Source organism: Gekko japonicus, unplaced genomic scaffold, assembly GCF_001447785.1.
Source record: "Gekko japonicus isolate JY-2015 unplaced genomic scaffold, Gekko_japonicus_V1.1 scaffold259, whole genome shotgun sequence".
Taxonomy (NCBI): Eukaryota; Metazoa; Chordata; class Lepidosauria; order Squamata; family Gekkonidae; genus Gekko; species Gekko japonicus.
This window is the reverse complement of record NW_015165243.1, coordinates 360,436-381,717: the sequence shown is the minus strand read 5'-3', so window position 1 is coordinate 381,717 and position 21,282 is coordinate 360,436. Positions and strand designations below refer to the sequence as shown.

The following is a 21,282-nucleotide window of genomic DNA, read 5'->3' as shown; positions in this document are numbered from 1 at the left end:
GGCTGCTGTGTCCTGACTGTGCTGACAGGGCTCGGCGAGGCGGGATCCTCTTGGTCTGCCGGTTCCCTGGGTAAATTGGTGGTCGTTGGGGGTTTCTGGGGGATGTGGGTTACGTACCGGGATCCCTGAACTGGGACGAACACTATGAAGCGATTATTTCACAGTCCCAATATTAATTGGGTCCCTGTACAACTAAGCATAAAATGGGGAGGTAAACCCATCTATGCCACCCTGAGCTCCTTGAACTAAGGGCAGTATTAAAATATAATTGATAGATGAAATAGAAATTTGTCGCTCAGAGCAACCTATGCTCCAGCCTGTGTGAGTGCCCTGCTATTCTCTGATGGGAAACTCATGGAGATGTTGAAGACACAGACAAAACTTCCAGGTGACAAAGGCAAGTGGCTATGTGTGTATCTTTGTATCTTATAGGATTGCATTGCTTTATATGGTTTGCTGTGATTTTTACATTTACAGGATGTGGTATAGAATAGGTACTTTAAAAATAGCTCTGAGGTTCAAGCAATCAATACTATTAAACTTTGTGGATTAACCCAATGTACCAGATTGTCTCAGATAGCCCTGTTGTGACTGAATAAATGCTGATTGTATCAGAATGCTGTAATGTATCACAGAGACCATTTCCGTAGTAGTGAAATTCCCTGCATTGACGTTTTTAAATCTGTGTGTTATGTGAAATTTTCCACAGTAGATTTTTCCTCACTGGGCGCAAACCCAAAGTTTTATCCTTCTTTCCCCACATTTTTGGAATCCCCAGTTTTAGTGAGTTCTGACATGCCGAGATTGAATTGTCAGAACTCAAATATATCCAGGTTTTCCTCAGACGTAGATAGAGATTAAACATTCTAAACAATGTGATGGACTCCTCAAGCTTCCTGCCTTAGGTAGAATCTAATTGGCTATTCATAACTTTCTCACACATCAGTTTCCAAGGAAAGTGGACAGTTTAACTGTACTTGAAATGGCTTAGAAAAAAGGACCATTATTTTGTAAGGGAGGCAAGTACTATGATTGGATCCCAGCAATTGAAACTTACAAGCAGAACAAAACACCATGCACAGATGAAGCTTTACAGGCAGACATTTCTGATCTCAAACAGATAAGGCACTCAGCAGTTTAAAATATGGTTTGTCTGTTTAGTAGTAGAAACTGTTTCTGTGATGCTCATAGATTTCTCACATCTTTTCTTTGGTTCATGATATATCTTTAAATAACTCCACGTAATTAAGGATCATTTGAAGAACGCTTTATTTATAATATGTTTATTAACTGCTAGGTCTCATTTTTGCAATTATTGTTTAAAGCTGTTCTGCAGTCTTTTGAACCAGAAGAGGAAAATATATAAATGATTTTTTCTGGTTACAAATCTTTTTGCAAAGAAATTACTACTTCATTTAAACTAGTTTAATATCTTGTATATCTAACATAGTTCTTCATAACCTTTAGCTGGATATTCGTTTTGCTGGATTTTGAAGTATGTATACCCAGCTCAAAAAACTCTCATGTATTTGAAGGACCATCTCATAAGAACATAAGAAAAAAACATGTTGGACCAGGCCATTGACCCGTTCAGTCCAACACTCTGTGTCTCACAGTGGCCAAATCCCAAATCTCCTTCCATATGTCTCTGTGCACCAGCTACAGTCATCAAGCTGCTATATGTTTGCTACTCCACCACTTAGGCACTGAAAAGAACCCAGCCATTTCCCATCATGGCTCTGCCTCTATGGAATGGGCTCATGAAGGGGGGGAGGGCTAAGGTTCAATCCCCATCATCTCCAGTTAAGGGTCAGGTAGTAGGTGATGTGAAAGGCCTCTGCCTGGGATCCTGGAGAATCACTGCTGCTCTGAGTAAAGGTAACTTTGATGAACCAAAGTACAAGGCAGTTTCATGACTTCAAGTATATGAGTTTGTATTTTTTTTATAAATAAAGGAATAGAACTGAGCAGTTCATTAAAATGATAAATTCCATTTGCTTAGACATCTATACTACATTTTAATAAGCATCTGATAGTCCTATTTTTTTACTTGAGGACTGTATAATACTCCCAGCAGTGATGTATTAAGAGAAAAATCAATGTTCGTCTGCAGTTGACTAAGTGAATTCTCTGTTGTTTCCAGTTAGAATTCCTTTTGAGAATTCAAAGATAAATGCTGCTAGTGAAATCTGTACAATGATGTAATTCTCTTTGAAATAGCTTGCCTAAAAGCTATAATTAAACATCCTCAAAGGATTGTTAAGAGCAACAGATGTATTTCCCAATTGTCTTTTTTCACTATTGAAACTGTCAGCCAAAAATGTAAATGGAATTGGCCAAAAATTGCTAGAGATGAGCATTACTCTAGAAATTTTCCAGCTACTTCAAGACCACAGGTGTCCATTATACATCAGCCAGAGACAAAGCTAGTACTTGGCAACCTCTAATAACTTGGCTCACTGCTTCATAAAAGTATTTGGAAACAAAAAGGTGACTCTGAAATCTTGTAACAGTGGGGCTGCACCCAAATATCTTCTGATTCAAGTATTTGTCTATATGGATTTGTCTACAGATATTTTCACCAAAAGTAAAGTAACTGATTTAAAAGTAGCATATTCTCTGCAACAAGGTGCTACACAATATCAGGGAATTTTACTGATTAAGAATTGTGACAGAGAGCCAAGTCAATCCCCTTTTTCGTATCTGCCAACCTCCTTTGTAAATTGGTGGTCTGTCAGAGAATGTCAGCAGCAGCCAGTCAGGCCCCTGAAACTTTGGAGAGAGATAGGAGAAGGAAAAGAGTTTAAACTGGGCTGCATGAGAAGCCAGCCCCAAACCGAGCTGGCCAGAACATTCTGCTCCCCCCCCCCAGCACAGCTGATCCTTGGGCTGTCTTCTACAGTCCCTTTAAACTTTAAAGAGACTGCAGTAGAAGCCCGATAAACAACTGAGCGGCAGGAGCAATCTGCTCCTGCCTCTCAGCTGTTTTCAGATCTACTGGTAATTCCTGAATATATACGGTATTTTCCCTGGATTTTTCTGCTGGTTTTCCTGAGAAAACCCAGATACATTTGGAATATCAATGTAATGTAGAATGTAATAGCTACATATTGGAAAATGCCGAACCTCCCTTCAATAGACTCTTGGTATTCTAAAATTTGGGAATATGCCATAATGGATAAAATAATGGAAGGTATTCAAAGATCAGAAAACCCCTTGGCTAACTCTGATTACCTGGAGAAATGGTAAATGGAAAATTTTTGTTTTGACTGAGAAAATCCAAATCCATTTGAAAATAATAGAAACAGTACATTTATTACCCTACTGTAGAATGAGTGTTGAAATTGTAAACGCATGAGCACCGCAACCCTAAAGTCAGACTCGACTGGCTTTTGAGCAAAGGAACCTTTACCTTTACCTTATATAGTTATGAAGTAGAATGTAGTGAATCTCGTTTGTTTGTATTTGTTCTATACATGACTGTTCTATATATCAAAATGTTATTTAAATATTTTGGGGGTATATTTTTGGCTTGGGTAGATCTGAATGCACACCCTAGTTCAAAGTGGTGGGACCAGGATATCTGAAGGATCACCTTTTTGCAGATTAAACTGCCTGCCATTTGTGCCTGGAGATGGCAGGGTCTGGGGAGAGGAGGAACCTTAGCAGAGTGTTATGCCATGGAGTCCACCCTTGAAAGCAGCCGTTTTCTCCAAGGGAAATGATCTCTGCAGACATAAAACTAACCCCTAAAATGCCAGTCATAGGAGATCCAAAATTTCCAGTTTGGTCCCAAATGGCAACTGGCTAGATTTACTAGAAGTCAGATGGAAGTCAGATGGGTGAGCAGCACATGGTAAATGTGCCTCAAAGGAAGACCCGCATATACATTCCATCAAGTCTTATAGTCTGGATACAGGCCTGCCAATTGTTTCTCATGCCTCATTCAAATAGGAGGTGCTGAAACAAGAACACTTGGCAATGCTTGAATGTATGGTTCATATTTGTTTGTTTATAAGCCAGTGCATTAAAAGTTGGACTAGACAAAAGACACTTGGATGTTTTAGGAGTGAGAGAACACAAAAATCTACCAGATACATACATTTTAAACATTTACATATTTTAGAATTATGCCATTTGAGGTCTTATATGTCCGCTGTGCAATGCAGACAAAGCGAAGGACTTTTAGTCTCTATTTATTTTTGTGGGAAGAATTTAAGCATGTGCTTAATATTTCCTGATTGAAATCTGTGAACATTTAAATGTACATAACTTGGTTGGATAGCACTCTAGTACTCTGAAATTCATAACATTGTAGTCTCAGAATTATGCTAAATATGGTACATAGCAGTTTTGCTTGGAAATGTTTGAAATTCAAACGGCATACCCAGGACAAATCTACCCAGATTTGACTTTTATATCATGCGTAGCACTGATTACTGTTCATGCTAGAAGTGGTATGGAATTTGATCCCATGTTGGCTTCTCATCTATGATGTAGTGTTAACAGACAAGACTGGCACATTTACAACAAAAACTTGTTGAAAGCATGTTTCTCCACTGAAACAAGTTCCACATAAAGGTGTACTGTTCATGTGTGCCATTTCCCATCTTCTTGAAACAAAAAATATGAACTGCATACAAATGAATAGTCCTCTCCATTTCTGCTGTGTCTGGTAAAGATGAACTCAAGCAGCTTTATAATGAAACTTATTTTGTTTCTCTTGTGGCCAGTGCTGACCACAACCACATTGGCCTGGAAATAAGTCCCATTGGTTTCAATGTGAATTAATTCCAAGTTGATTATGGTTAGGATTGCAGCCCAGTAGAAGCAGGCACAAGGAGAAATTACAAGCCAAGTACTAAATTGCTCACTTTTCCATGCTTACAAAAATAGGAATCATAGTGATTCTCCATTTTGCTCATATTAAGTATCTTATCGGCCGCAGTAGTTTCTTAAATAGGCCTTCTCTTAAATGATTCTTATAGAAAATTATCTATTTAATGAGCCATTTCCTGTCATGAAAAGAACGGGATACCTACCACCTTATATTGCCTGAATGCATTTAAGACTTGCTCTAAAATGTCTCTAGCCAGCTCTGTTTTAAAAGTGATAATTATACACTTCTAGCCTACTTCTTTGTGTTTTTCTTCTTCTATCCTTCTGCATAATTACTACGTTCAGTATTTGGGACTGGCACAAATACTTTTAGCATGAGTGTAGCTTATGTATTACTGTCTACACACTGTAGTACATGATGTTTCCTGTGCTCTGTGCCATGCTTTTAGCTTCCAGAGCTTGTAAAAAGTTTTGAAAGACAAGTTCAAAATGTAGTGACCACTACAGAAAAGTGAGATGGATTGTGTTCAAATCAACATGATTTTTATTCGCTCACAAATGTCACAAAAGTTGAAATTTAGCCATAGTACTTGAGATAAGTGTCTGCTTGGCACTTGGAACTGCAGTCTTTCTTAATCTGCCTAGTGTCTAATGTCCCAGCTGGTTTTTGTGAAAGAACTATTTCCCTGTCAGTAACTGAAAGAAGGAAATGTATTGTAGATTTGCCTTGGAGTAAGCCAGGCCCACTTGATAATACTACTTTGTGACAGCTGTCAGAACTGTTAATACTAATTAAATTACAGCTTAATTTTCAAACAACTGAAACTAATGCATAGCCTTTCTGCTACTGGTGAAATTTGTAGACTGAGGTTTTTGGTAGGGCAATTGCAAAAGTGTCCTTCCAAAAATAATTTCTAGCAAATATGGAAGGATGTGATCATGATACCTTCACACACACGAGACCACTCAGTTTTGTAAAACAGAACCACTCATGTTTCTTTTGACTCTTTCCTGTATCACATGGGCTCTATTCTATTCTCTGTGTGTGTGTGCGTGTGTGTCCATGAATCTTTTCATCTGAAAATGGAAAACCACTCCTGAGGTCTTTTTAAAAGCTACCTAATGCAGGCTAATTGTACTATTGTATGCCATAATTTGGAAAGGCTTAAAATATGTGTCAATATATCTTCCCACTAATGCATGTATTTAGGATGCAATGTAATAATTTGGCACTTTAAAGGAGATAGAACTAGTCCATTTCCTTAGTTTATGGAACCCAGGAAAAAAAGATGTCCCTTGGAGGTTCTGAGAGCTAAATTACACATTATAATTTTGGTTGAGCTGGGTTAGGGTTCCCAGGACCTGATTTGCTTCCCCTGCAGTCACCCAGAAGCTGTGGGGGAAGTCCCCAAGAACCTGATTCAGCTTGTAGCTGCAGTGTGCTAGGAGAGGCTCTTGCCTTCTCCTCTACAATGGTTTCCTGAGCCAAAAGTAGGGTCGCCAGATCCCTATCTTTTGCTGGCAGGGGGCTCCTGACTGCTCTCCTGGATCATCTTGTGAGCACGCTTTGCACATGCATCTCAATGACATCACCCAGAAGTGACATCATCACGCTAGGCACATCATGGAGGTGCGCTAGCATTTGGCCCAAAACTCTGTGGTCACCAAAGAGTTTTTAGCCAAATGCTAGATTAGATGAGTTAACTTATCAAAAAGCTTGGGCAACGGATTTAAACTGTGTGATTACAGAAGATCAATGGGTGGACATATGGCAGGCCCATAATTCGATGTCCAAATCATTATATGCTCTAGAGGCTAACTTAAAATTTATATTGAGATGGTATATGACTCCCGTCAAATTAGCCCATATAATTCCAGGTTTAACCCCTCTTTGTTGGAAAAAATGCAGGGAACGTGCTACATATATACATAATGGGTGGTCTTGTAAATTAATTCAAGGATTTTGGACTCAGATAGTACAATGTATCTGCAAATTAACCAACTACGACTTACCTTTAGATCCTATGATTGTTCTTTTAGGTCTTTGGCCCGAAAATGGTCCATCTACAAAAAGGAGAAAATTAATAGGAATGCTGCTTACTGCGGCAAAAATTCTTATAGCCAGATCCTGGAAAGATAAAGCAATTCCTACGGTAGCACAATGGGTTCACAAAATCTGGGATTTGTTTATGTTAGATGTTTTTTCAGTTTATAAGGATTCTAATCATAATGAACAACTTTTTTACAATCCGTTAAGTATTTGGTTCCCTTTAGTAGAAAAAATAGATTTAGAATGTTTTGAATGGGAGGCTATTAAAGCTGCCAAATATAAGCTCCTCCTATTTTGTTGAGGCTACAAAAGGATTTTGCTTAATAGACTGTTTTTTCACAGAAGTTAACGGTTGTCAGTTTATCAAAATTGTTTATTTTAATAGTATTGTAAATGATATGGTTGCTGTGCCCCTTTTCCTCCTGTTGTCACATATATTATGTCATCGCTGCTGCTATTTTAAAATGTAACAATATGTAACTAAATTAAAAAAATGCTAGAGCATGTCCTCCCACCTGCGATGTACCCGGAGCAATGATGTCACCTTCGGGTGATGTCATCATGCCGGCCACATCATGCACTGTGGGGGTCTTAGGGGGTGGAACTCCCCCGACCGGCCAATTGGCTGGCGGTGTATTTGGGGGCCTGCAGTCAGGGGAACCCCCACCCCCATCAGAGGGATGGCAACCCTAGCCAAAACGCCTCAGCAGGTTTATTTGTGTAACATTACAGCTGTACACATTGGAATACTCCATATGCAGGTCAAAAGTTAAGCAAATAATTCCCTGCAGGGTCCAGTTGCCTTGAAAGCCCCTTGCTGGGGTTATAGGGTTGCCAGCTCTGGCATGGGAGATACCTGGCGATTTCAGGTATGGAGGAGAATGGGGTTTGGAGAGGGGAGGAACTTCAGTAGAGTATAATGCCATAAGGTCCACCTTCCAAAGTGGCCATTTTCTCCAGGTGAACTGGTCTCTATTGTCTGGAGATCAGTAGTAATCTGAGGAGATCTCCAACCACCACATAGAGTTTGGCAACCCTATGAGGTCATCTTTTCAACTGTGATTTGATGGCACTTTACAGTTGGCCTTTGATGGAGGTCTCATCAAGGTTTTGCCTGGCAACAAATATTGGATGGCTTGCTACCCTGTGACTTGCATGACCAGGACTGGCTGTTGGCTACTGTTCAACAGCAGCCACCCCACAAAAGCCAATGCGGTGTAGTGGTTAGAGTTTTAGATTTAGATCTGGGAAACTGCGGTTCAAATCCCTATTCTGCCATTGTGCTCAGTGGGCGATCTTGGGCCAGCTATACGGTCTCTTAACCTCACGAGGTTGCTGTGAGGATAAAATGGAGGGGAGGAGAATGTTGTAAGCTACTTTGGGTCCCCATTACAGAGAAAGGTGGGCAATAAATGAATTAAATAAATAAAAATACAGCTGAAGATGCGGGGGGGGGCTGATAAAAGGTGGGTGGGTGGAAACGCGAGAAGGAAACAGGGATGATTTAGGATATGGGGGCTGCCCGGTGGAGGGGAAGATGTAATAGTGTGAGGAAAGGGAGACAGGGAGAGAGAGGTTTCCCCTGTAAGTATGTACATGTTCCCCATGGCAACTGCCCCCAGTCCAGCAGGTGGCAATGCACAACTGGGCTATAGGTTTCCTAGGTAGAGGTTATCGGGGAGAGAAAAGGAGGGAAAGCCAAAAATGGGGGGAAGTAGATAAATATAGGTTGGCTGGTGGATGGGGAACAAAAAAGGAAGCAGGAAAAGGGGAAAGCTATGGGGAGTTTCATGGAAGGAAAAGAGAAAATAGCAGGTTAGGGTAAAATGAGATGCCCCCTCAAGTCCTTGTGCGACACCCACTTAGTTATTCCTTGTGCGACACCCACTTTGTTATTTGCGGGAGCGGTGGTGCAGGCAGTACGACGCCTGCAGGTAACATCTGTAGCGAACAGCCTCAATGGCTGTTTGAATCCCCACTGCGGTCAGGTTGAGCCCCCGACCCTAGTCCCAGCTCCCGCCAACCCAGCGGCTCGAAAAGTAACAACAAAGTAGACAAATGGGTACCTGCCCTAGGTGGCAGGGAGGCACCCTCCTCCTGGTTCCAGGAGTGCGGTTGATGGCGACGGCGGCAGGCGGAATAGCGAGAATAATGGCGGCCGGATAACAACGGAGCAGCAGCGATCCTGGAGGTGGCGACCAGTGCGAGTGGAGGTGGAGCCGGGTGATCAGTGACGAAAGGACGCAGCACGGCTGGAGCCGAAGGGACGCATAGCCGGAAGCTGCGCCCGAAGTAACTGTGCACCAGCAGAGAGCCTACCCAGAGATGGTCGCAATAGCGCCAGGACCGTCAGGAACAACGAAGTCGCCGGAGAGAGAAGAGACGGAAGAAGATCTGCCGCATGGGTGCTGGTAGGGAATCCCCCCCCCCCAGCCACAAATGTTGTGGCCCTAGGTAGGCATTTACTACGCAAGTAGACAACTGTAAACCGCTCTGAGACCCATTAGGGTTAGGGTTAGCGGTATAGAAATTGAAATAATAAATAATTAAACAAATAAATAAATTCCTGATGCTGTCAGTAAGGAGAACAATATATACCAAGAAAGTTATAGGGCCCTGTGAGCTGCAAGCAGAATATGATATGAATGTAAGGAAACAACATAACATATACTTCGAGTAGTCAAACCCTTTCACATTTTCTGTGTTTGTGGAACTTTCATATCAGCATAGGACTGCAGTTTGCTTTTCAATTAGAGATATAAACAGCTAGAATAAGCTAATTACTTATAATAAATATAATTTTGGAGGCAAAGGTAGAAGTAAGAGAAGCTAATTATTCTCCTAAGTGTTTTTCTCAACAGGAAAAAATATGATGAAATCATATTTCCTAAGTGTTTTTCTCAACAGGAAAAAATATGATGAAAGAAGATTATTATTATGGAATTTCTGACCATATGGGAATAATTTCATTAAAGACTGATTTGCTTTATTTGCCTAAAAGAAGTGCCTCTGATCTCTTTTTACTGGTGCATGCAAAGGGACTTAATGGTCATTTTTCAACGTATGTGTTGCTTTAAAATATTTTATGTAAAATACCATTTCGTTTCAGGGCATTAATGTGGACTACTATAAAATCTATAACTATAAAAGAACACACACACCAGCTATAATATGAAAACAGTTGCCCTGTAAGAAGTAGCATTATATCCTGTTGTCAGTTACATTACTGGATATATTTGTAGATGGTAGTACCAGAATGCATGATGCAGCTGTAATATAAGTATCGAAGAAGGACCTAGATCTCTGAAAAACACATGGCTAATAGTAAGACTGTACAGCTCATGTAGGCACTTTCTGCATTGTCTTTTAACAAGTTAGGCTTTAGACTATGGCCTTACACTTGGCAGAAATACTGTAATGATTATTTTACAAAGTGCTTTTTGTAACATGGCTTAACAAGAGTCCTTTCCTGTGAACATTTATATTCACTTTGTAGTGTTAGTGGGCAATTTGGATTCTTCAGCATAATGAAGAAACTGTGTTTACATTGACTCTTTATGCATAGTGTTACAGTCATTAAAGAGAAGGTAAATGACAAGCGAGATAGATTTATACAGTGGACTTGGAAGTCTTTGAACCAAAATATAATGTGTGTGACCTGGTACTTAATTAGTTATGTAGAACTCCAGTCAACCAAAGCAAGGTTTTCCAGCGTGCAGTTAAAGTTTGTGTGTGACTGTGTATCTGATGCAAGAACCATAGCTGTAAAGACATTGCTTTATTACTAGGCCAGCTGCTTGGACATCAGTCTAATTTTTTCTACACTATTGTTTTTGTTGTTGTTATTACTATGTCTAAAAGAACCTCTCTGTGGGTAACAAGAGTTACACAATAGGACTTCGGCCAGGGCTATTTTGGGGCAGGAAGGCACAGGAACGGAGTTCTGTCTGGCTCCCGAGTTGGCCACGCCCAGCAGGAACTCATTAGCATAATAGGCCACACCCAACAGCAGAAACTCATTAGGATTGGCTACTTTAGGGGTGTGTGGCCTAACATGCAAAGGAGTTCCTGCTACAAAAAAGCCCTGGGTTTTGACAACAAACAAGGTAAACAGAATAAGAAGCAAAAGGTGGGTGTGGCTGGATGACCACACTTTTGGTAGCGTGGGCGTGCGGCCTAGTATGCTAATGTGCTGTGTTGTCAGGGGTGTGGCCTAATATGCTAATACGTTTCTGCTGTTGGGTGTGGCCAATTATGCTAATGAGTTCCTGCTGGGCTCTTTCTACAAAAAAAGCCCTGGGGCTTCCCACAGGCAAAGTATGGTTCTGTGTACTTGGTGACCCCTCCCCCTGCTATGCAGAAAATATTAAACCGTGCAGTAACTTATGCAGCATATATTATGCAGTAAATTAAACAAAATAAAAAGAATCCTCCACCCAAGAAACAGTTTGATTATGGCTCGATTTACTCCTAAAATGATGAAATGTTGAGAGCAGCTGATTAGTGAAGGAAAAAAGTGGAGGGGAACCTGGCCTGTTTACAGAATGCTGAAGAGGTAGATGTGTGTGTTGGGGGGGGGGTTAATATTTTAATATTCCCTTCTGGTAATTATTTGTGGTCCCCTAGTTTGTTCTTTTAAATACCAAGTTTTGTGACCAAGTCGTTGATCAGGTCCATGACTTATTTGACTGTAATTCTTACCCTGCAATATCTCAGAAGGCGGTCTTCAGGGCAGGTACAGGGATTTGGGGCATCCAAGCCACTCCCCACCACAGGGAAGCAGGAAGACAGTGCTTGACCTCCTTGCTCCTCCATGCCGTAGAGAGGGAGAGGTGAAAACTGCACATGACCTTAGTCAGGTGAGACTGTAAGGCATAGCAAAAAATAAGAGACAGTGAGGCATAGTAAGGAAGAAGAGGGCATCCCTACCCCATGCTCCCAACAGAGGGAGAGAAGGAGGGTGGTGCAGGCTCCCTGCTGTCTGCCCACTGGAGCTGAGGGTACTTCCTGGGGCAAACTTCCTGAGAACCAGCATGGTGTAGTGGTTAAGAGTGGCAGATAGTAATCTGGAGAGCTACGTTTGATTTCCTCACTCCTTCACCTGAAGCCTGCTGGATGACCTTGGGCCAGTCACAGTTCTCTCAGCCCCACCTACAAAGTGCCAGTTGTGGTGAGAGGAAGGGAAGGAGATTGTATGCCACATTGAGACTCCTTAAGGTAGAGAAAAGCAGGGTATAAAAACCAACTCTTCTTCTTCTTCAAACCCCGATTTTGCAGCTGGGTGGATGTGCAAGAGCAGTTGGTACCCCTTTACCACTGTCCACACTAGGACTGCTGTCAGATTCCCAGTTAAGTCACTCTCCACAACACTTTTGGCAGTGATGCTTTATTAGAGATATGCTTACTACAGGAACTGGATTTTTGTCAGGACAGAAGAAAGTGCGCGAAATTCAGAGGTTATAGGTAAAATCCAATGCACCCCACACCCCATGCATATGTCAGCATTCAGCCCCTAGCGTTACTATGACAACCGTGACAGATATACGGTGTCTTATCTATTAGCTTGGCAAAAGAGTCTCCAAGGCCAAATCCCATGAGAACAGGCCAAGGGGTGCAACTTGAGAAATAGTTATGGCTATTATAGGCAAGCACTCAACCCACACAATCTCCCCTCAGGAATTTCCTCCCCCTTAATACATGGCAAGGTAAGCAGAGAAGCAGAATGAAGAGAAGCCAAACCAAAACCTTGTGGATGGGTAGGTTGCGGCGTCTAATTCGTGCACGCGCGTCACCCGGAAGTGACGTTGCATGCTGGGGGCGGGGCCACGCCATTTGAGGGGAAAACAAAGAGTTTTTCCCTCAAATGGCGTGGCCCCACCCCCAGCGCGCGACGTCACTTCCGGGTGACGCGCGTGCGGGGGTGAGTTTTCCCCCAGGCCCGATTCCGCACGGGGCGGAAGTCGGGCCTTGAAAGCGAGGGGAAATCCGCCCCCCGGGGGGATTTGGGAACCCTATGGATGGGCCAACCATTGTGGTGTTTCTCAGTTCTTCTACCTGGAATTCTAGATTCTAGGTGCTGAAGCTGGAATATGAACTCTGAAAACCCTCAGACGCTGGAACTCCCTCCCTGGGAGATTTATCTGTCTCCTTTGATTGCTGTCTTCCACCAGCAAGTGAAGACTTCTTTGTTTTGATGCAAAAGAAATCTTTAACTCTTCTAAAGATGGGTGAATTATGACTCTTTTTTTTAAAAAAAGAAATCTCTCATGAAGTAACCATGTGAATCTTGGTCAAGAACTATTCCCAGGTTCCTATGTTCCTTCATCTTCCTTTTTACTAATACTAATCACATGCTTAAAATCCATTTCTGCCACCAAACTAAGATGGCATCCTGACTGCATTTCTGTTTTCCAGTATAGATTAGTAGAGTCATCTGCATAGGTCCACCACTTCAGTCATGTTGTATATTGCTGGGTATGACTTCCTGGACCTGATGGACTGTGACAAAGCAGCAAAGGAGCCAGTGTGCTGTATTAGTTAGAGTGTCAGACTAGAATCTGGGAGACCCAAGTTCAAATCCTCACTCTGCCATGGAAACTTGCTAGGTCACCTTGGGCAGTCACACATTCACAGAGTGGCTATGAGGTTAAAATGGAGAGAGGATGTTGTAAGATGCTTTAGGGAGGGAAGAATGTTGTAAATCACTTTGGGTTCCCCTTGGGGCAAAAAGTTGTGTGTCTGTGTGTCTGTATGAGTTCATCACAGAAACTAGCAGCCATACTGCAGCTGTGACTTTCCAGTGGCAATTCCACTTAGAAGTGCCACAGGGGCCTGAGTTTGATCACACTTTTGTTATGGGGTGATGAGGGCCTTCTGCTTTCCCCCCATGCTGTTTTTCAAAGCCAAAATGTTATGGTCCCTGTAAGGGGGCTGTTCTTGCAACCATTCTAATATGTAATTTGGCTCCTACTTCCTTTTCTCTCCCAGTAGCCTAATACCTCCTACTTTGTTCTAATGAAGACTGCTTCTACACTAGTTGCCTTGTTTGAAATTGCTGTAATTTATTCATATGGTGATTACAGAGAACCAGATGGGATTTGCTGCTAAACCATTGTAGACCTGTATCTTCCATGTTGTTCTCATTTTTCCCCAAACTGGTTTGTGGCAATTGGAGGTGGGATGGGGTCTTTAAATAGAATTGTAGAACTGGCACAGTGCTGTTAATAAACCTGGCAGGAGGAGCGCTCATAATATGGTTCATAATGCCCCACCATTTTCTTGTTGCAATACCTTTTAAACCATCCAACAACATAATCCCCCCACCAATTTTTAAACAACCTGACATTACAGAAAAGAAACAAGATCAGGAAATGTTTAATTAATGGGTGGAAGCATACATTTGGAGAGAGATAAAAGCTCATAATTATGGGGAAAACTGCTGGGAAGTGTGGAAATTTTATCAAATTGTTTAGTTCTCTTTGTGTGAATAGTGGAATGGCACCACAGACAGATCAATTAAAAATTAAGAGCAAACAGCTGAATTGCAAAGCAAAAAGTTCAGAAATTATTAATTAAAGGGCAGATTACAAAAGAAATGCAAGAGCTCTTAAATTTGGAGGGGGGATTTTGCTTCAATTTGTGGAACAATTAAAAAAAGATATTTTCAGATTGGTGCACAGTGGTAAACTAATATGCCAGGAATTGGAAGTTCTGTAAGGAGTTCCTGTAAGGCTGCTGGAAACTGCAAGAATGTCATAGGAGGAAACTGTGTTGAGTGCAGCTGCCTGAAATCAACCAGAATACCCTTTTCACAATCAAAAGGGAAGACAAAAATGAGGATTTTTGGCAGCTTTCCTCAAGGCTTTACATATGTGCAAAATACACAGGGAAAGTCTTCCTGTATTTAATGTATTTATGACTGGGAGCAAGATGTGACGGAAGCAAGCAGTGCTCAAGTCTTCCTCAGATGGCTTTCTGAAGGCAAATCAGACAGTGGTCAGTACTGTACTGCCCATTTGATCTTTGTCTGGATGCTGAGCACTGGAAGATTGTAGTGGAAGTATTACACTACACTGTGCCGTGTGGGGTCACAGTTAGAATTCTGCTTCCGCCTAGGAGGACAATATAACAGTAGTGCTAAAAGATCCTAGTGTCGAAAAGACCCAACTCACCTGGGATGAACTGCTGGGCTATACAGAACTTGGCACAGTGCTTCAAGCCTAGTGTGGAAGGGTGTGCCCCTTCTACTACTGTTGCAGCCGTCCAAGTAAAGATCCAAGTAGAGCACATTGCTGAGAAAAGATCCTACTATGAAATGTCAGTTTATTTGTCTTCAAGTAAAGCCAATCTGCTAATAAACACTCTAAAAGCATCACTTCTTTTACTGCACTTTTGAGTAACTCCTTAACAATTCCTACAGCAATAGAAGCCAAATTGGCACTGATAGCATTCCCAAATGCCTCCCAGTCTCAGTACATTATTTTTTTGGCCTTGGCTTTAGAATAGGATTGTTGTCTTTATTTTTATGGTAGCTTTAGCAGTTGTGAAAATGAAAAAGGAGTTGGGAACTGAGCATACATTCATTTTTGCAACTGCTAAACAAACAAAAGCACCTTCCTCTGCTTTATTCTGGACTTCAGCCTGAATAAACTGGTCTTAAGGAAAGTCAGTTTAAGAGGGCTGTGTAACCTCTGCCCAACTTATTGGGTAAGTGACAGCTGTTTTGTCCAAACATAGTTCCTGCCATATCTTATATTAATGCAAATACATCATTTATTGTATCTTACAGTTATCATGGGTACAGTTTCAATGAACTCGGAAGGAAATCCACACCCATACTGATAATAAAAGCAGAAAGATTACCAGTAATGTATGTGAAGCTCTTTGAACATTTAATGCTAGAGTGTGGTGAAACTGTTAGAGCTTTGAACTAGGAATAGGTAGACCTGGGTTCAAATCCCCACTGAAACACACTGGGTGACCTTGAACCAGTCGCTCTGTCTGTCTGACCTACCTCACAGGCTTGTTCCAAGGATAAAATGGAGGTGAGAACCTGAACTGTTCGGGGGATCAGTAGAATAATAATGTGATAGACTGGAATGGAATGAAGTCTTTCCTTCTTTCAGAGTAAGAAAATGAGAGACATTTGCTTCCTTTATTTAGCACTTATACACAGAACAGAAATGTTCTGTGCTGCACAAATCATTGTCACCCTCACCCCCCAGAACACTGTGTATGCACTTTGAAATCATTTTAAATACTGTTTGCTTGCACCGGTGTTATCTAATTTTTGTTTAACCTTTGGCTACTCTATGTACGTATGGATGGTTTGAATATGTACCTTATGAAATCAAAGAGAGGTGAAGCCGTGAACTAAACTAGTTCTAATAGAAAACAGTTCTAATTATTGAGGTTGTATAAGTTGTTTTCATTAGAGTATCAGACCTCAGATAAGCAAATCACATAGACAAAACTTTAGACAAAAATTCTAAATTCTGTTTATGTGGTAGGGTGGGTAAAGAGAGAGCAGAGAAGATGATCTTAAAGAAAGCCATAACTGACAAATTCTGTTCTTTCTGTTTCTTAGCAATATCATAATCATTTTTCCACAGTTAAACGATACAGAAATATTTCATTGTTAATCTGCATACCTGATCACAGCTTATTTTTTTGCAGATTTACCAAGGTTTTTAGTAAGTCTTTTCAGTATTGGTATGCATAGCCTGGAGGAACTTCCTTCACCCTAAAAAGCCTCCCTGGAACTTAAGTGGTTCTTCTGTTGCAGGAGGAGCCACTTGAGTTGGAAGAACAAAATTCAAGTCCAGTATTAGTTTAAAGACAAACAAAATTTCCCAAGGTATAAGGTTTCATGAATCAAAGCTTATTTCATCAGATACCTTATGAAGTGAGCTACCTACTGAAATGAGCTTTGACTCATAAAGCTTAATACCCTGGAAAATTTTGTTGGTCTTTCAAGTGCCACTGGACTTGAATTTTGTTCAGCTACTGCAGGCTAATGTGGCTTCTCACCTGAAACTAAGTTGGAGGAAGGCTCCCTGGATTGGAAAAAGAATTCCTACTTTGCTCAATGGAGTAGTAGAATAGATGCCACTGTATTTATAATCCACATATTGTGTACTGGCTGTTTTGCTAGGCGATCCAAGGTTGTATTTCATTCCATTTTAACATTTCTAGAATTCTAGGAAGATCTGTATGTGTGGATGGATGGAGCCTGTTTGAGGGAATGATAATCTCTCTGGACCAATTTGCATGACATATTTGGGCTACCGAAAATGAATAATCCCAGGCAGGGTTATGCTGTAGAAATGAAGTTAGAATTCTCTAAAAGTATAGCTTTTCCTGAATTTATGGGCTACATCTGAACCAATTCCACACTCCAAATTCCTACGTACACATAATTCCTACTGTAAGTCTTTGTGAGAGTGTGCCAGGCACAGTATCCAAAAGGAAATCAGGATATGTTGCATTCAGTCTATGTTTCATGCTGTTGCCAGGAGAGTAGATCTAACTGATATTCCCTCTCGTTGCAGTTGAAATGAAGTTTCAAGAACTGATTGGAGTGAAATGTTTTATAGAGAAAAGCTTAGCTTCACAAAGTCGTGAACTATACTGTTTACGCTGTTCAAGAATAGCTAAATTTAGCAAGCTAAACTGCTTCTATATTCTGTGAAATGTAAGTTCTAAGATTTTCAGAATCTGGTATCTTTTACACACACACACACGAAATGGAATATAGGGTTTTATTCCGCTTTGCTGTCCCACACTAAGAAGTTTGGTCAGTAATGGGCTTGAAATAATTTAAGAGCCTGCAGGAAGTGGTAGCACGATGAAGTCAGTAGGTGGCACTCTTCCCTCCAGATCAAGATTGTTCAGCATATTTTCATGTGACACTGTGCTGTTGGAAGTGCCGTTTTTCAGATAAACTAAGCTTTTAAGCACATGTGGTCAATAAAAATCCCATCACTTGTGTGTGTGTGTGTATGTGTGTGTGCGCGTGCAAGTATAGAGGCATAAAGCCCTTGGGGTGCTGGACAAATTCCAATCTAGTTAATTAATTTCTTCCTGGAATAAAACTGTACCTGGCATTTCAAAGTCTACTGAACCTTAAAAGAATTAGTAAGTAAAACAAGCAGCAGTAATTTATAGTATTTCGTTTAAAAGCTTGATAGAGATAATTATAATCATCACATATTTTCCAGTTTCTTTTTACTTTCCTTCCCTGAAAACAAAATATCTGGTAGTGGCATAATTAAAGACTGTTGAAGTCCATATTTTAAATAAGAAGAAACATCCTATTGAAGGAGTAAAAGTAAAGGTAAAGGTTCCCTTGCTCAAAAGCCAGTCGAATCCGACTCTAGGGTTGCGGTGCTCATCTCCGTTTCAAAGCCGAAGAGCCAGCGCTGTCCTAAGACATTTCCGTGGTCATGTGGCCGGCATGACTAAACACCAAGGCGCACAGAGTGCTGTTACCTTCCCACCGAAGTGGTACCTATTTATCTACTTGCAATTTCTTGCTTTCGAACTGCTAGGTTGGCAGGAGCTGGAACTAGAGACGGGAGCTCACTTCGTCATGCGGCAACCCAGGTCTCGAACTGCTGAAATACCGACCTTCCACAGCCTGCCACTTGAGCCACCGCAGCTCCTATTGAAGGAGTAGTTCAGTATTATTATTTTCTTATAAAACAAGACATCTTATTCTGGAGTCTTTTTAGAATCCCGGTACTCTTTTTAAAGAGATCGGGTACAGTAAAGAGACATAAAAAGTTTAGGATGCCTTGTGAAACCATGAAACTCCCTACACCATTAGCAGTGGCTCTGTGGATGCTTTACTTGTATTTTGGATTCATAGGGAAGAAACATTAAATGTGGTTTATTTATTTCAGCACCAAATTAAGAAGATGGCATCATTCATTCACAGTTCTTATTCCATGACAAGCCTAATCCCCAACACCTCATTACAGGAAACATTTTCAGGATTGCATATATCATCTTGTTTAACTTGTGCGTTTTTATAGGGTACAGTTGAAAGGTAGGAAATTTAAAGCCGTTCCTTGATAAGAAAATAAACAACAACAACAAAAAAGGAGAAAGATGTTATAAGGCTTGCAGTAACTGGGCTGCTATTTGCTAAGCGCATCTTCTCCGTCTTTGGTTGGAGAAAATTTTCTTGTTGGGTACACACACACACACACACACATATTGGGTGGAGGCAGTCCTTGGAATACATTAGAATACTTGGCACTGTGTAGATGGGAAAGGTGTTTTCATCATGTGATTTGTGTTACTATGTTTAAGGCTCAATAAAGAACATTCAACTGCAGGTCAGTAACAAGCTTTCTTTATTCTGCAAGCCGGTCCAAATTAGGTTGCCAGCCGCCAATTCATATTAAATTATGACTTCAGTCATTCAGCGAAAAGTAAACCCACATTACCCTTTAGATAACATTTTTGGCCTTCAAGAAGAATGTTGTATTAGCCTCATTCCTAGGGTCAATTCACACATTATGTTTTTCAGCATGGGATTGCTCTTGCAAGTGATTTCCATATCTGTATCCTGATAAAATTATTTCTTGAATATTTTCCTTTTCAACCTGTGCTCTCCAATTCTGACTTTAGACATTTCTGAGCAGGAAACCTGAATATATTACATTGTTCCAGGAATTTAGGCTTATGATCCTTAGGTTGCTAGACAATAGAGGCATGTCATGCCACATGAAATTACATTTGGATGCAATATTTCTTTGCCATATATGATACATTTAATAGATTGAGATGACTGGAAGATGTCCACTGTTGTTCAGAAGACATTTGAATTATGCAGTACAGAAGATGCAATGTTTTTATTCTTATATAGCCAAAAAAATAATGTCACCTGCACCTGTATTGCACAGGTTTTCTTTCTAGAAATGATTTGTCAGTAATCTAGAAAAAAATCCCACCCAGTTGCAGTTTCTGGGGTGGAATTCACAAACTTTTTCATTATAGCACTTTGTCACTGGCACATTGGTCCCCAAAGTACTTTCACTTCACATTTACAGTTTTATTTATGTAAACAAACAAGCACCTGGGACCAATGTTCCCTCTAAGGTGTGGAGTCTTGTGAGTAAAAATTCTACTTTGTGAGCCTCTGGCATTAAAGTTGTGAGCAAGTGGTTTGGTTATTGCATAAATTAGTTTGCTCCGGAGCCCTTCTTCCTGAGCAAAGAAAAAAGTCTGTGAGCTGGAGGCTAAAAAACTGTGAGCTAGAGGGAACACTGCCTGGGATATAAAACAGCAACACAACAACAAACATATATTGATTTTGCCACTGGAGTGCTTTTTTTATACCAGTCCATGAAATGTATTGGGGGTAAAAGAGATGTTGTGGGATAAAACTCATACCCATGCATTTTTGTAAACTGAAAACTGATCCTTGAAAATGTTCAAGTGCAATAGATGTCAACAAGCTGGCACAAACAATAGACTTTCCCCGGAGAACATACCTCACCACAGAGATATGTTCTTGGTTTAGAATAATAACCTCAAATACCAACAAGTGGTAGTGATTAATAATGATAGATTTCTCCCCTCTGTTTATGACAGCTTATGTTGGTTGTCTAATATCTTGGGTTCAAAATACAGCTTTTGCTGTTTCTAACATGAAGTAAAAATAGTACTGTTATAAAGAAACAGAACTGGGGGGATGATATCTACATCATGTAAAAATGTATGTCCAGTGTCTGAGTGTTAGAATATTGTGAAATACTTTTGTCAGCACAAACATGAATTGCTTTGCGACAGTTTGCTACCCTAAAGTACATTGAAACTTGGCTTGAGATTTTGAATGTATACCCTCAAAATGTATATAAGTTTTTGAACGGTGCCCAAATTATAATATTTTAAAAGCTTAGTCCTATTTAAGGAGAGGACTGTAAGTAGGGTTGCCAAGTTGAAAAATTGCCACGGCGGGGGACTCCTGTCTGGCGACTGGTGCATGCACGTGCATGCGCCGCACGCACATCGCCCGGAAGTGACGTTAGGACGCCGGGCATGCTGGGGGCGGGGCCACGACCATCCGAGGGAAAACCATAGAGTTTTCCCTCGGATGACCATGGCCTCGCCCCCAGCGTGCCCGGCGTGGTCGCGTCACTTCCGGGTGACGCGCATGTTGGGGTGGGGTTCCCCCCGGGGACCGATCTGCCGGCGGCGGGGAACGGGCCTCTGGGGAGGGGGTTTCCCCGCCCCCTGGGGGGACTTGGGAAGCCTAACTGTAAGAATATTAAGATGGAATGTGATATGGTTCAATGAATTTGATATAGTATAAATAGAAGTCCAGAAATGATGTCACCACAATACCATTTCTGGCTGAAAAATGGAAGTGATGTAACCATCTT

General features: G+C 41.1%; 1 protein-coding gene across 1 annotated transcript in view; it reads left to right on the top strand.

Annotated features, from left to right (window-relative positions):
- The window catches only part of ERC2 (ELKS/RAB6-interacting/CAST family member 2), a 654,659-nt gene that overhangs the window by 622,885 nt on the left and 10,492 nt on the right, over window positions 1-21,282 (top strand). The window lies entirely within an intron of this gene.